This window comes from Bactrocera oleae, chromosome 5, assembly GCF_042242935.1.
Source record: "Bactrocera oleae isolate idBacOlea1 chromosome 5, idBacOlea1, whole genome shotgun sequence".
NCBI lineage: Eukaryota > Metazoa > Arthropoda > Insecta > Diptera > Tephritidae > Bactrocera > Bactrocera oleae.
Window position 1 is genome coordinate 62,378,372 of NC_091539.1, and position 13,263 is coordinate 62,391,634.

At 35.3% G+C, this 13,263-nt stretch overlaps 1 protein-coding gene and 1 long non-coding RNA gene across 6 annotated transcripts in view; one reads left to right on the plus strand and one right to left on the minus strand.

Annotated features, from left to right (window-relative positions):
* Positions 1-13,263, minus strand: part of mamo (maternal gene required for meiosis) — a 363,978-nt gene that overhangs the window by 221,842 nt on the left and 128,873 nt on the right. For 2 of the 5 annotated variants that reach the window (XM_070110064.1, XM_070110065.1), the window contains exon 1: positions 3,494-5,103. The exons of the other annotated variants lie outside the window; for them this stretch is intronic. The gene's annotated coding sequence lies outside the window, so the exon portion shown is untranslated. Of the gene's footprint in view, positions 1-3,493; positions 5,104-13,263 lie in introns of those variants that run through there. 5 annotated transcript variants of the gene reach the window in all.
* LOC118682103 (uncharacterized) lies at positions 5,197-10,999 on the plus strand. Its single transcript, XR_011396532.1, has 4 exons — positions 5,197-5,422; positions 8,698-8,859; positions 8,931-9,005; positions 9,090-10,999. It is a non-coding gene; the product is annotated as an uncharacterized lncRNA (long non-coding RNA).

Sequence of the window (13,263 nt, forward strand, 5' to 3'; positions counted from 1 at the left end):
GACAGACGGACCTGGCTAAATCGACTCAGATCGATCAATTATATACCATTTATATCCGAGGTTTTTTTCTGGGTCTTACAAACTTCGTGACAATCGCTGCATATTAGTAGTTTTTCAACTTATTTTCAGTATTTCGAGAAGAATTTGCTGTTTATAAAATACATATTTACATATATACTCGAATAACGTTTTCACTTTAAAACTTTAAAATATATTTAATCTAAGAAAGTATGAAAAACAAATAGGCACTTTTACGGCAAAAGTTTTTAAAAAACATATTTGTAGTTATGTATGTGCGTAGCGAAATAAATATGTATGCATTATGAAAGCATTTTAATCGCATTTTTCTTATCAATTGCATTTAACTGTGCGTTTGTCGGTAACAAGTGCTGGGGCCCCTACCCCAACCGGCAACTGATTTAATTTTTTTTATTTCATTTGACATTTTACAAGCCAACAGCAAGCGAACAAGCAGATAACGCAAATGTGATAAGTGCTAAAAGTGGAGGAAATAAATTCAGAAAAAAGAATAAATAAAAAGAAAAAGTCAAAAGCAAAAATTAAACGGCTGATAAGCAAATGTGCAGCAGAGTACGCAATAATTTTTAGGGCCCTTACATAAACAAATACATATAGTATATGTACGTAGATATATATGTGCAAACAAGCACTTACATATGTAGATTACAAACTAATTTCGTTTTTTCCACTTTTTTCAAATGATTATTTTTTGTTGTTATTTTTGTATTTCCCTTGCAAAGCTAGCAACAGCTCACTCGAATCGATTGTAAGAGCCAAAAGCAAAGGCGAGAGGTCTGCGATAAAAGAAATAATCAAATCATTCTACCGACATAATGTCTGCTCTGGCAAAAAGCGCATAAGTAGATATTGGTAAAAATTATGTATAGCATACATATGTATATGCATGAACATAAATAGGCTTACATGTAAATGACTGTTAGATACATATTGTGACAAGCATTTGTGTATAATTTCTCATTTTATTTTTGTAGCAATTAATAGACAAACACCTATACATACATATGTATATGTATATATAAATTCATATATGCCCCAACAGCCATCACTTTTTAATCTCTTTAAATGCATATCAGAAGCGAATTTTATAGCTTGTCATTAACGCCGCTTGTGGTCAGTGTAGCAAACGACAATGTTGCATACAAATTATGCACAAAAATGCACATAAAATAAACAATTAAAAAAAATTAAATAAATTATTTGAAAAGAATGTTGTAAAATTATTATAAAAAATTAAAAAAAAGCAAGAAATTGAAAATAAAAATTTGAAAAAAATGTATACAATTATTTAAAGAAAATGAAAAAAGTTAAAAAACAATTAGAACAAAATATGAAAAAAATAAAAAAAAAATTTCAAAAAAATTAAAAAGAAAATATAAAAAATATTAGAAAAAAAATTAAACAAAAATACAAAATAACCTTACAAATGCATACATACGAACACGAGCGAACGCATATAGAAGCATAAGTGGAATTCTAAAGAAATCTTAATGCAAAAGAAAACTAAACAACGTGGGCAAGCGATAAAAATATTTTATAGACAGTCCGCCGACAGTGCAGTTATATAGTAATTCTTGTTTTTAATAATTTATTTCATTATTTTCACTCAGCTTATGAGTAAGAGAGATGTAATAGAGGCTAGAGAGAACCAACTGAAATTTTTTTGAAAATTTAAATGTATGAATGAATATAAATTAACTAAAAGTGAAAATTATATTTTAAAAATAATAATAATAAATAAAACAAATAAAAATTAAAAAGACTACAATAAAATTTATAAATAAAATAACGCGAATAAAAATTTAATAAATTGTAATAACAAAATTAAATGAAAAATTAAAAAAAAAATAATAATTTCATAAATTAATAAAAAATATTACGTTTAATAATTAAAAAACAAATAATTTCTTAAATTCAATTTATTGAAATTTTTATTTGTATTTATTTTATTTTTACTACTAATATTTTTTCTTTTTTTAAATAAAAATAAAATGAAATAAAAAACATAAATAAGAAAGTTAATAATTTTAACAATATTTTTTAGTAAAAATAACTATTTTAATATTTGTTTGTACTTATTTTACTTTTAATAATTAACAATTTTTTTTGTCTAAAAATAAAATGAAATAAAGAAGATAAGTAGAAAACTATAATAAAAAAATAATAATCGTTTAATAAATTAAAATTTGATATTTTTTCTTTTTTAATGATAAAATGAAAAGAAATAGTTGCTTGTTTTATACGCTTTCAAAATATTTCTAACTTAATTGAATTATATCTGAGCCCTCTCGCTGCAATTAATTAGGTTAATATAATGTAATTTTTTGCTCTCATATTTCTTTTTTGTTTTTATTTATTTTTCTCTTTCGATGATATTGTTTGCATGCCCTAAGGGAATTGGTGCCAAAAACCTCAACATAGTTGCCTTTACTTTTAGTAATTATGAAAAGATGTCGGTGCGTATGAGTAATATTCAAAGGGTTTTATTATGTTTAATTTTATAATGTGGCACTTTAGAATTAATTTACTTAATTTCACTAAATTATATTTTTTTAAATTATTATTATTCGATAAAAGTTTATTGATTGAATATTATTTTTGTACAATTAATTAAAGTTACTTAATATTTTTTTTAAATTTTATTATTTGATTTTAAAATTTATTATTATGTGTAATCATGTAATTAAATTAATTTAACTTTTTTCATATTCGAGAAGTTAAAATATTTTTTTAAGTTGTTTAATTTTGTTACATATAGTTCATTTTATTGAAACAGGTTCAATATATTCCTTCTTGAACGGTCAGTTTGTATGGCATCTATATCCTATAGACATCCGATCTGATCAACTTTTTTGGAGATTGTAGCGTTGCCTTATACAATAATCTGTGCTAAATTTCGTGGAGATATATCGTAAAATCAGAAAGTTTTCCATACGATTTGATTTTGATCGTTCAGTTTGTATGACAGCTATATGCTATAGTGTGGTAAAATTTCAGATCGTTATCTCACTAACTGAAGGACTAATCAACCTATATTCAGACGGACAGACAGACAGACAGACGAACATGGCTAAATCATCTCAGCTTGTGAGGTTATGTATATCTTTATAGTATTTCTGACGCTATCTTCTGGGTTACAAACATCGTGGTAAACACGTTGTTGATCGAGAACGCTTGAAAACCGTCGCAGTGATTAACGGAACCAAAAATCAATTGGTGATTGGTGCAATACTTTTAAAAAGAATTTATTTTTTAGCTCTTGAATCATATGTGCCTTTTTCCACCTGATCATGACTATAGTGCATGATCAATGGGGAAAAAAGGTATAAAAAATACATAGAAACCAATGTATAAATAAAAGCGAAAGTAAATCATTGCAGCTTATGGCCAAATACGGAAATAGATTTTTCCCTAGAAATAATAAAAAAGGAAAGTTTTTCATAGGCTAACTCACCCTTGTTGCAAATGCAGCAGGCAACACCAACAAACACGCACACGCAACACACACAAGATCGTGCGTAGACTGGATCTAAGATAACCGCTCAAATGTACAGCAAAACGCGACTAAACGCCGACGCCGTACCCTGATGCGTAAAGGAGATCAAGAAAAAAAATCAAACGATCAGCAACGAGGATCGTTTGCCACGCGCACGCAATTGCACAGAACTTTTACTTTCTAAATTGTAATATTTTTGCACTTGTTTAATTTGCGCTTCTTCGAATTTTTTTCGTGCGTTCACTTTGAATCGTTTTGTGGGAATAGTGCATACGCGCTGCAGCAAACTAGTGGCATAGTACTAGTTTGGCATGGCAGTGGCGCGACAGCAGGCGATGCGCCGTAGACGCAGGCATTCAAACGACGAGAACTGTGTGACGCGAACACAGCGGGTAGGTGCGCGCGCGGAACGGGTGGCAGTAGCTATAAAAAAAAAATCGTTGTGGAAGAGGTGGACAGGCGTTGGTGTCACAGCCACAGTTGCATTACAAAAAACAACAACAATAGCAACAATAAGAATAGTTACGGCAGTAATACGCAAACAATTTGCGCTATTCACACGGACAGGCGAGCGCAACGACGTGACGACGTTGGCAATTACGCCAACCCAGCGGCTCACACGGCAGCGTTGAAACAGCGACGCGAACGCGTTTGCACGGAAAATATGGGCTTTTTTCGCAATGGGGTCGCACAGGAATTTCGCATATTCGCACGTTTGCCAGCGAAGCGCTTAGCTTTTTCGTGTATTTCTACGAATTTCTTGCACTATTATTCAACTATTTTTAGCACAACTTTACTTTAGATAATCGCTGTTTACACAATTCTTATTATTATTATTGCTGCTCTAATTATTTTCAATACTCATTTTAATTTTCGTGTTAACTTATGCATTTTTTTATAGCCACGTAATATTGAGTTTTAGAAAATTTTCGATTTTATTTTTTCAACACAACAACAACATCACTGTGCGCGTTTACCCAAAAACGTGCCTAAGCGTAAGCGTAAGAGCCGCCCCTAGCTGCAGCGCGTGTGACGGTTGTACATAGTAGAAACGCGCTGATAGTGACGCGCGTGCATGCGGAGCTTTCAAGGTTAATAGTTGGCAGGCGGTGTGGGTAAAAGTGACGATTTTTAAATATCCAGCTGTAGCTAGAGAAAAATTGTGCGCATACAATTCACAAATGCTTACAGCGCGCCAGTTTGCCAAGTATATGCGCTGGCGGGCGTTAGACATAAGCGAGTTCAATGCACACAGGACATAAAACACACAAGTGGCTGCAGCTGTTACGCTAGGAAATACGCGCACTGACGTTACGTATACGCCACGTCGTTCAACGACCGATTAATAGTTGCAACTGTCCGTCCGGTGCTTAGCGGCCGTTGTCAAATGCAGTGCCTTGGCAGGCGCGCGCGAATATGTGTGTGTGTGTGCTTATGTTTTGTGACAGTTCTCGCTCACCGATACAAGTTCAAGAATTTTCATGCAGTTCGTATGTGCACGATGGCATCGCTTGCGCCGCGCTCTGGAGAGCGCTGAGAGTGAATGCAAATTTTTGGCAAGCAAGCATTAGTTAGTTGATCGTCGACGCCGCGAACAATGTTTGGCGTGCGCGCGCTTAGTTTAACTGCCAAACATTTACTGACGCATCTTGTGCAGCGCTGGCTGGTCAACAAACCATATATAAGCAGTAGTAGCGCGTCAAGACGAGCGGGTTCAGCAGACTAAACGCTGCGGTTAGGCGCTGCACACCAGATCGTTAAAATATAAAAAAAGATGTGTAAATAAGCACAGAAAAGTGTGAAAGTAAAATATATAGCTAAAATAGCAAATAGTGGAAAAGCGAACAACGTTTGTGGGCGCTCACAGACGAGCGCGCGTTCAGGCGGGTAAGCTGCTGAATTGGTTACGACTGTTTCGTTTATTGCTAGCGGCTGCTTTATCAGTTTCGCTGAGAAATTGCTTTGTTTAAGTGCAGTTACGCACATCAACATACACACCTTCAACTTAGCGGGCGCAAGGCATAAAGGGCTTAACTCAATTTCATGAAAAATTGGATAAATATTTTTTTTTAAGATTGTACTCCTTCTTGATCTTAACCTTGGGCGATAGTCGATCACAGAGAGGAATTACTTATTTACAAAGGCACAAAAAAGAGAACGAATTATATTGTGGTCTCACGTTTCTTGAGCCTTTGCCAGCGTACAAGTATATAAGGAAACAGACAAGACATTAGACATTTCCTTTGTCAGCGAAAGTTTTGCTTGCCAAACAAAAAAAAAAATCATTTGAAATTGTCTAATTTAATTTGACTTGATTTTTTTTTAAATTTTATTTGAAATCTTTTTCTTTTTATTCGTTTTTTCATTTGTATTTTTATTTTATTGTTTTAAATTTGTATATGAACTAAACGGTTGTCTGTTTTTTAACTGATTGTAACTTTGGATTAAAAACTAATGCTAGAATCTGACCAGATAATCGCTGGTGGTCCTTATTCCTAATATACATATTACTAAGTTGGCAACCCTAGCTGTCATAAAAAAACCTTCTGCATAGCTCGCATTAAGACTGAGAATTAATGTGAAAATATTTACTAAAACTTTGTTAGTCATTCATTGGAAAGATGAAGTTGGCCCTATTCTCTCGACTAAAACCAGTATAGAGGCTTTAGAAAAGTATAGTGCTCCACAATTCTTTACGTTTTTTTAAATTTAAAGCTGTTCTGAGCTCCTACTAAAATCAAGTTTTCATACAGGGTTGTAAAAAAAATAAGATCTCGATGAGACTTGGCACCATAGAAAGTTCTGTATTGGGCGTAATCGGACCACTGCCATACCCACTAAACCCTATTAATTGAAAACGTAAAAAGTGTCAGAAAATAAGTTACAAAATAGCAATCTGGCTTCAAAATCTTTAAAAAGTGGGCATGATTTGCCCGCTATTAGGTTTATAGGTGTGATATCGGATGATAACTCCGCCCACTACCCATATAACGGTTTTGTTAAAAACTACGAAAACTGCGGTAAGTTTAACATACGGGTACAATATCTCCCTTATAGATGGCGGTCTCAAAATTGGACGATAGGCCCGCCAACACACAAATCAAACACCAACGAATATGTCGGGATAAAACTTTGCACGAATAGTTTCTTTACGGTTCACTCTAAATTTTTTCAAAATCGGATCGTAATTGTTCAAGCACCCAGATACCGAAGATATGGACTAAAGTGCCTATGGCATTTTACCGAAAATACCAGTTAATATATGAGATATATTATTGAATTTCAGAGGTAATGCTTTCCTGATAATAGCATGTTTGAACGTCAAAAAATCGAATCAACCAATTGAATTGAATTTAAAAATTTGTCTATGAGAAAGTTTTAGAAATATTTTAAAAAAAAATTTTTTAATTAAATTTTAACTTTTTTTTAGTGCCGCATATTTACACAAATAATACTAAACTGCTTTTAAACTATTTTCAACTTCAGGACCGACTTAAATTTCTTTATAATAAAACTTAAGTCTATCTCGGGACAACCCTAATGCGCACACCCACATAAGAAACACCTTACTATTAGCTTATGCAAATTTCGAGTTAGAATATGGAAAATTGATTTACTGGTTAAATAAAGGCCGGAATAATTAAAAAGTAAATTGAATTTTGTGAAAAAAGTTTCACGTTCAAAAATAAAAAACTGACTAAAATTTACTTATTTAGATACAGTAGATCTGTAAGCATGTCATAAGGTGTGTGTGTGTGTGTGTGTGCAAAATGAAAAGCGAAAATAATTTCACTCGACAATTGCGAAACTACGCGAAACACTTTGCCAACAACGAATGCAACAACACCAATAAAAAAATGCTACAAAACATAAAAGAGCCAAAAAAAAAAGAAAACACTATTAAAATAAAAAAGTATTTGCAACACAATAACACCTACCACACGGCATTAAATTAAATTGAGAAACACCATAAAATTGCGAATAATAAAATGTACAGAAAACCGCATACCAACACACAGACACCAACGGCACTGTAGCAGCAGCGACTCGTATCGCAAAAGCGTTCGAATGCAAGGCACAAATAAAAAGCGAAAATATCGCTATACAATAGCAGCAACAATAACAACAGCGCGTAGCAATTTTCATTGTCAAGGTCGAGCGTTGTTCTGAGGCGACGCATACGCTGCAGCCGCCACATAGCGCTAGCGACATTCGCCAACTGTCAGTGAGCGCACGAGCAGTGGACGAAAGTGAGCGTCGCTACATGCGACTGTTTGGTGCGCGTCGCCTACAAACACACATTCCCACACAGCAGCAGCGCCTGCAATAAATAATTCTTGTTGTTGGCATTGTTTTCGTTGCCAATGCTGCAGCTAATCACGATCACTTACGCAAAAGTTACGCTAGCATGCGAAGCGAATGGCGCGACAACGAGCGCTCCCTCAACAGCAGCCACCGAAGTGAAAGGCGGAACAAACAAGGCGCTTGAGAGGGGGCGCACATGGTAATGCATGACTGTGTGTGCTTACATAAGCGCGCGCTATTGCAAATATACGCCAACAACAGTGCGCCCGCACAACGCACAGCGCTGAGATGTGAACACCGTAGCGCGCTCTAAGGCAATGCATAATGTGCCAGTAAGTGGCTATCGCCGCGCATTTGTTATGCTTTTTTTCGTTGCGAGCTTTTTAATTATTGTTTTTAGTTTTTAGCGCGCTCGTCGATCACCGCACGATCACTGCAATAAAGTCGTGCAGTTGAACGAGCGCCGGTCGTAAGTGCATTAGCAACGCACAGCTCGCGCGCGCCAACTGTAGCATCACATGCTGAAGCGGCAGCAGTTAGCGGGGTCCCACCCTCACATCACCAACTACGCTTTGCCACCCTTCAGCGCGCGTTATAATGTCGTGTTTTGCTCTCTTTGAGCGAGTGCGCCGTAGAATGAGCGCGCGCTCGAGTGCGTGTTGTAACGCGCGCATCTCACTGCTCTATTTATTTTGTATTCGCAAGAGTGCTCGTGTTTGTTGGCGTACTCGATTGCATACTAAAAATAAATAGTGCAATGCTGTGCGGTTGTTGTTTGTTTTTTTTTTTTTGCTAATCGAGACAAGCTGTAAGCTTTTCTGAACTTGACATTCGCTTTTATTTTCATTTCGTTCTAGTTTCTAAGTGCAATGTCACAGATAAATGCGTCTGATGCCAACAGTTCTGTGCGGCATCATGAATAGCAAACAAAGCTTTTTCAAAAGCTCTGCGAGATTGCAAGCGTGAAGTTGTTTTGCATTGCCAATTGTACAAAATTCAGGAAGAGATGCTGAAAACCTGTAAGTAATGTGATAATATAATATATATGTATATATTTTAACCTGTAACATGTGAACTTTCATTGTTTAAGGTGCAGAATCCTTATGCTTCCGAAGTCTTAACATATAAGGAATACCAGGATCAATTTTGCGAGCTTCCCGCTTTGGTTAGTGTACTAACTGAAAAATTTATATGTTTCTCAAAGCTTTGTATTGAAGTATTTCTGTATTTCTATTCTTCATTGTGACAGCTTAATGGAAGAAAGGTTACGGTTTATTCAATGGACCTACTTTTACAAAAAAGTAACAGTAGAGAGACTTTTTGAGCTAAGCCGAATAGCTTTGGATTTGAAGCGGAAGCCCTCAATGGTTTACGGTTGTATGACGAGTTTCAACCCAGTCTTTTCATGCTTTTTTTTCGCTCTCTATGAATGAACATGTTTTAGGACATACAAAAATCGCAGATAGTTCCGAGACAGGTTTTAATAAGCAAGTAGTAGCTCTCTCATCATTCCAATCTGGCGTGCTTAATTCTATTTCTAAAAGATCACATCTCAACGGGAAACAAGGCAACATTAACTTAACGCCTAAATTGTATGCGCCTTATGAAGCAACGGAAATTTCACCATTTGAGGGATCTTGGAATAGTCCATTACCAAGAGAACCATATGTTGGTTTAATTGACGAAGTCTCAGTCCACATTTTAGCAACAAATGTGTTTCGGAACGATTCAACAAGGAGTATTTGGCAATGTAGGATTCAAGGTTATTGAAAATTTAAGAAAAGATAGTTTCCATCTGGGTTCCAGAAGAACCCACTGTTCCACAAAGCGCACTTTGATTATTGATAAGTTTATACGAGAAAAAAAGAACGTTATATTACATAAATATTAGCGAAAAATTTTGGATACATATATTAGTAGGCATAATTGAGCCTGGGCTTAACTAAAGGCTTTATTGTCTATATGTAGTAGAAGAATAAAGGCAATTAATCTGTTTTTAAAGAGACTTTGTAATTAAGAATATATCGATTTGTTCCGATCAAACCGAAGACAAGTTCGAAACTCGACTCTAAACTTGGCTTAACTTGGCTTCGTTTTTATACACATACTTCCAAAGCGAAAGACGACATACTGAAGTCTTACAGCTGAACCCCTACGTATCTGTTATTCACTTTTAATAATCACTAATACTCGTATATATAGTATACGAAAATTTTTATAACGGCATTGTTTGTAAACAATTTGGAAATTACTTAAGAAAGCTCATGAATAACAGAAACGAAATCTCAACAAAAATTTGCTGTTCGAAGGCAGATTGCACTCAACAGCTGATAACCCTTGCAACGATGCAGGCAAATAAACAAAATGTCGCACATCTATATACCTACTTGTATACTTATATATATACGTATATTTGGAAATATATACAAAGCCACTCGCAGTGTAAGCAGACCTTACTTCGCGATGTGGCAGGTCAGCGCTGGGGCGCGAATGACTGAACGGCAGACTGACTTGTCCACTGTCGCCAGCGTCAGCATCAGCGCCGGTGAGCCCAGACAACTAGCAGCCAAGCAGGTAGCCAATCGAGCAAGCAGTCAGGCGATGAGCTCATGCTGCGGTCACGTAGATGGTGCGCCGCGCGATAAGAAACGATGATCTATGGCTGTTGTTGAATGTCGGCGAGCGCTTGGTGTTTTGACACTTTACAGCGGCGCTGGCACCTGAGGTGGCCAAATGCAAAACATCATACACACACATACAAACACACATGCAGGCAATGAGGACTATGATGCACATTCGACTTTTTGCGACTTATGAGTATTTATTCATCTGAACTGTTATTGCTGTCAGCGAACGAGCGTAGCGCGAAATTTTATTGCGACCAGCTCCTGACGCTGTCTCCTACCGTTTGGGTGCATTTTGATTACAAAGAGTGCTGATGTTTGAGCTGCAGTTCGCTGTTAGTGTGAGGCGGCGGCGTCGGTAAATCATATTTTGTTTATCGCCAGTTTCGATTTTGATGACTTTGACGCCGTTGTGGTTGCTGATTTAGACATTTTTTGACCATTTTTAGATGATTGTAGTGTAAAGTAGGTTGGGATATATATTTTTATGGCAAATTTTTGAAAAATTATGTAATTTTTGGCATCAAAAACTGCATCTCTTTCTCAACTCTAAATAATTTGTTATCTAAATTAGATTTCAGATTCTAGATAGCTTTCTTGTAACTTGTATGAACCATTATGCAAACAAAGTTACCATAGCAACTTATTATAAAAGGTGATTGATAATAATTTTATTTTCCCAATTATAAATCTTATAATATATAAATCTTTATAAAAAATATGTTGTTCCAGACATTTTACAAAACAAAAAATGTTCAATCAGTGTTGCCATATATTTTATAATTAATTTTGATTGTATGTTATTAATCGGCAGATCTCTGGCCCCTAGACATTCCTAAAAACTGGCAATAAGAAAAAATTTAGAAATGTTGTATCATGGTAACATGCCAGGGTTGCCATATGCTTTAGAAAAAAGTCTGACAGTATGTCATCAATCGGCAAGAGAACGTTCCTAGGAATCTGTATAAAATTCAAAATTTCGTAACTAGGGTTACCAGGCATATTGAATATTTATTATAATTCCTTTCTGTGAATGTTTACTGCTATTTTTTAGCTATAATTCTGCCAAATAAAAAAGTAGTCAATTGTTTTCATTAAAAATAAACAATTAAATAAAATTTTTTTTGACTGAGGCTAAACAAATTACCACGTAATATATAAAAAAAAATTGGTTAGGATTGCTGCCTTCGATTAAAAACTATTTAATTTTCTTTAGAGTTCCCAAGATATAAAAAATAAAAAAAAAAATACATATATGGAAAAAAAATTAAAGTGCGTGGAAATTTATTGGCCAGAGTTGCCACGTATTTATTATATTATTGTAATATATTTTTTTTAATTGCGACAGCTAATTATATAAAGTTATATAAAAAAAAAGAAGAAGACTTAAGCTTTAACATGATTATAAGATGATATTTTGCCCAAGTAAGAGTTGCCAAGTATTAAAGATATTTAGCAAACATTATTTAATAAATTACTTTTACTTCGTATTATATGACGTTCAAATCGGAGACACTGCAACATAAAAAAACGGCAAAACATTTCATGTTAACATAAAAAAAAATTTTACGGTTGCCATATGATTTTAATTCAAACAAAATATTACAAAGTAATTTTTAAAATAGTAATCAACTAGTTATAAAAATTCTTATCAAAAAAACTCCTTTTTTTAATTATATTCTATATACTATAGAATTCAGGCAGCTGCATTTGGCTTTCCTTCAATATACATAAAGAGCTTAGCAGTGTCCACGCCCCTTGCCCTTTGGTCAAAAACTGTCGCACCTCATCAATTTCCATTCAAACCGAGAAGATGAGAGAACAAAATGCCACACTTCGTTCCATACAATTATTCACGCGCGAAGCGTAGCAACAAACACAAAAACAAAAAAAAAATACGTAGCAAAGAAAAGACTGAAACACAGCATGTGCAAGTGTTAAAACTACAACAAAAGCAAGAATCGAGACCAAACTAAAGCTAAATAAGTCATATGTTAGATGCAGCAGCAGTTTACACCGTTGTGTTGTTTTCAACTTCACTTTGCGTCGCGCTGTCGGTCGGCGTTTGACGCTAAGCCAAAGAAATGAATGCTTTTAGCTGAAAACTGAGTAATTGAGTGACAATTAAGTTATTTTAAGATGCGCTCGTGTGTTGGTGTTGCACGGTATAGCCGGATGAATGAATGGACTTAGTGGCTAGTCATCACGAGAAACAACCAACCGGTTAGATACTTAGAAGCCAATAGCTCAGAAGGCAGACAATCTTAGTGTGCGCGCGTTGCTTACTCACATATAAAGGACACCTTTGCGTACCGCATTGCAAGCGCGTCGAAGCCATTTGGTACAACTATCTATATGCCCATGCGCGCTATTCGATCTATTTACTTCATTTGTCTACTTTTACGCGCAAATGATCGAATCGTTGGCAACGCAACAACAAAACCAACAGCATTTATGCAGTCAGTTTGATGCTTGACTAGCTGCATGGCAACTTCACTAACTTGCAGTGACTTTGCTTTTGCTCCGCTTCAGCTTTCGCAATAAGTGCGCGCGGACTGCGTTTGAAGTGTAAGAATACGCGCGTAGAACGCAATGAAAAATTGCCGAGTTCATATCTCAATTATGGCACACGGCAAAAGTGCTGGCTCGCTGCATGCCACAAGTACCACAAATGGCTGTGAAGTAAGAAAACCCGTAACAATGCCAGCCAATAAGTAAAGGCGCGGCTAGGCGGGGGACGCCTTTGATTTGCCATAGCAATGCGCTGGAGCAATTCGTCATATCAAACGCAAAGTATAT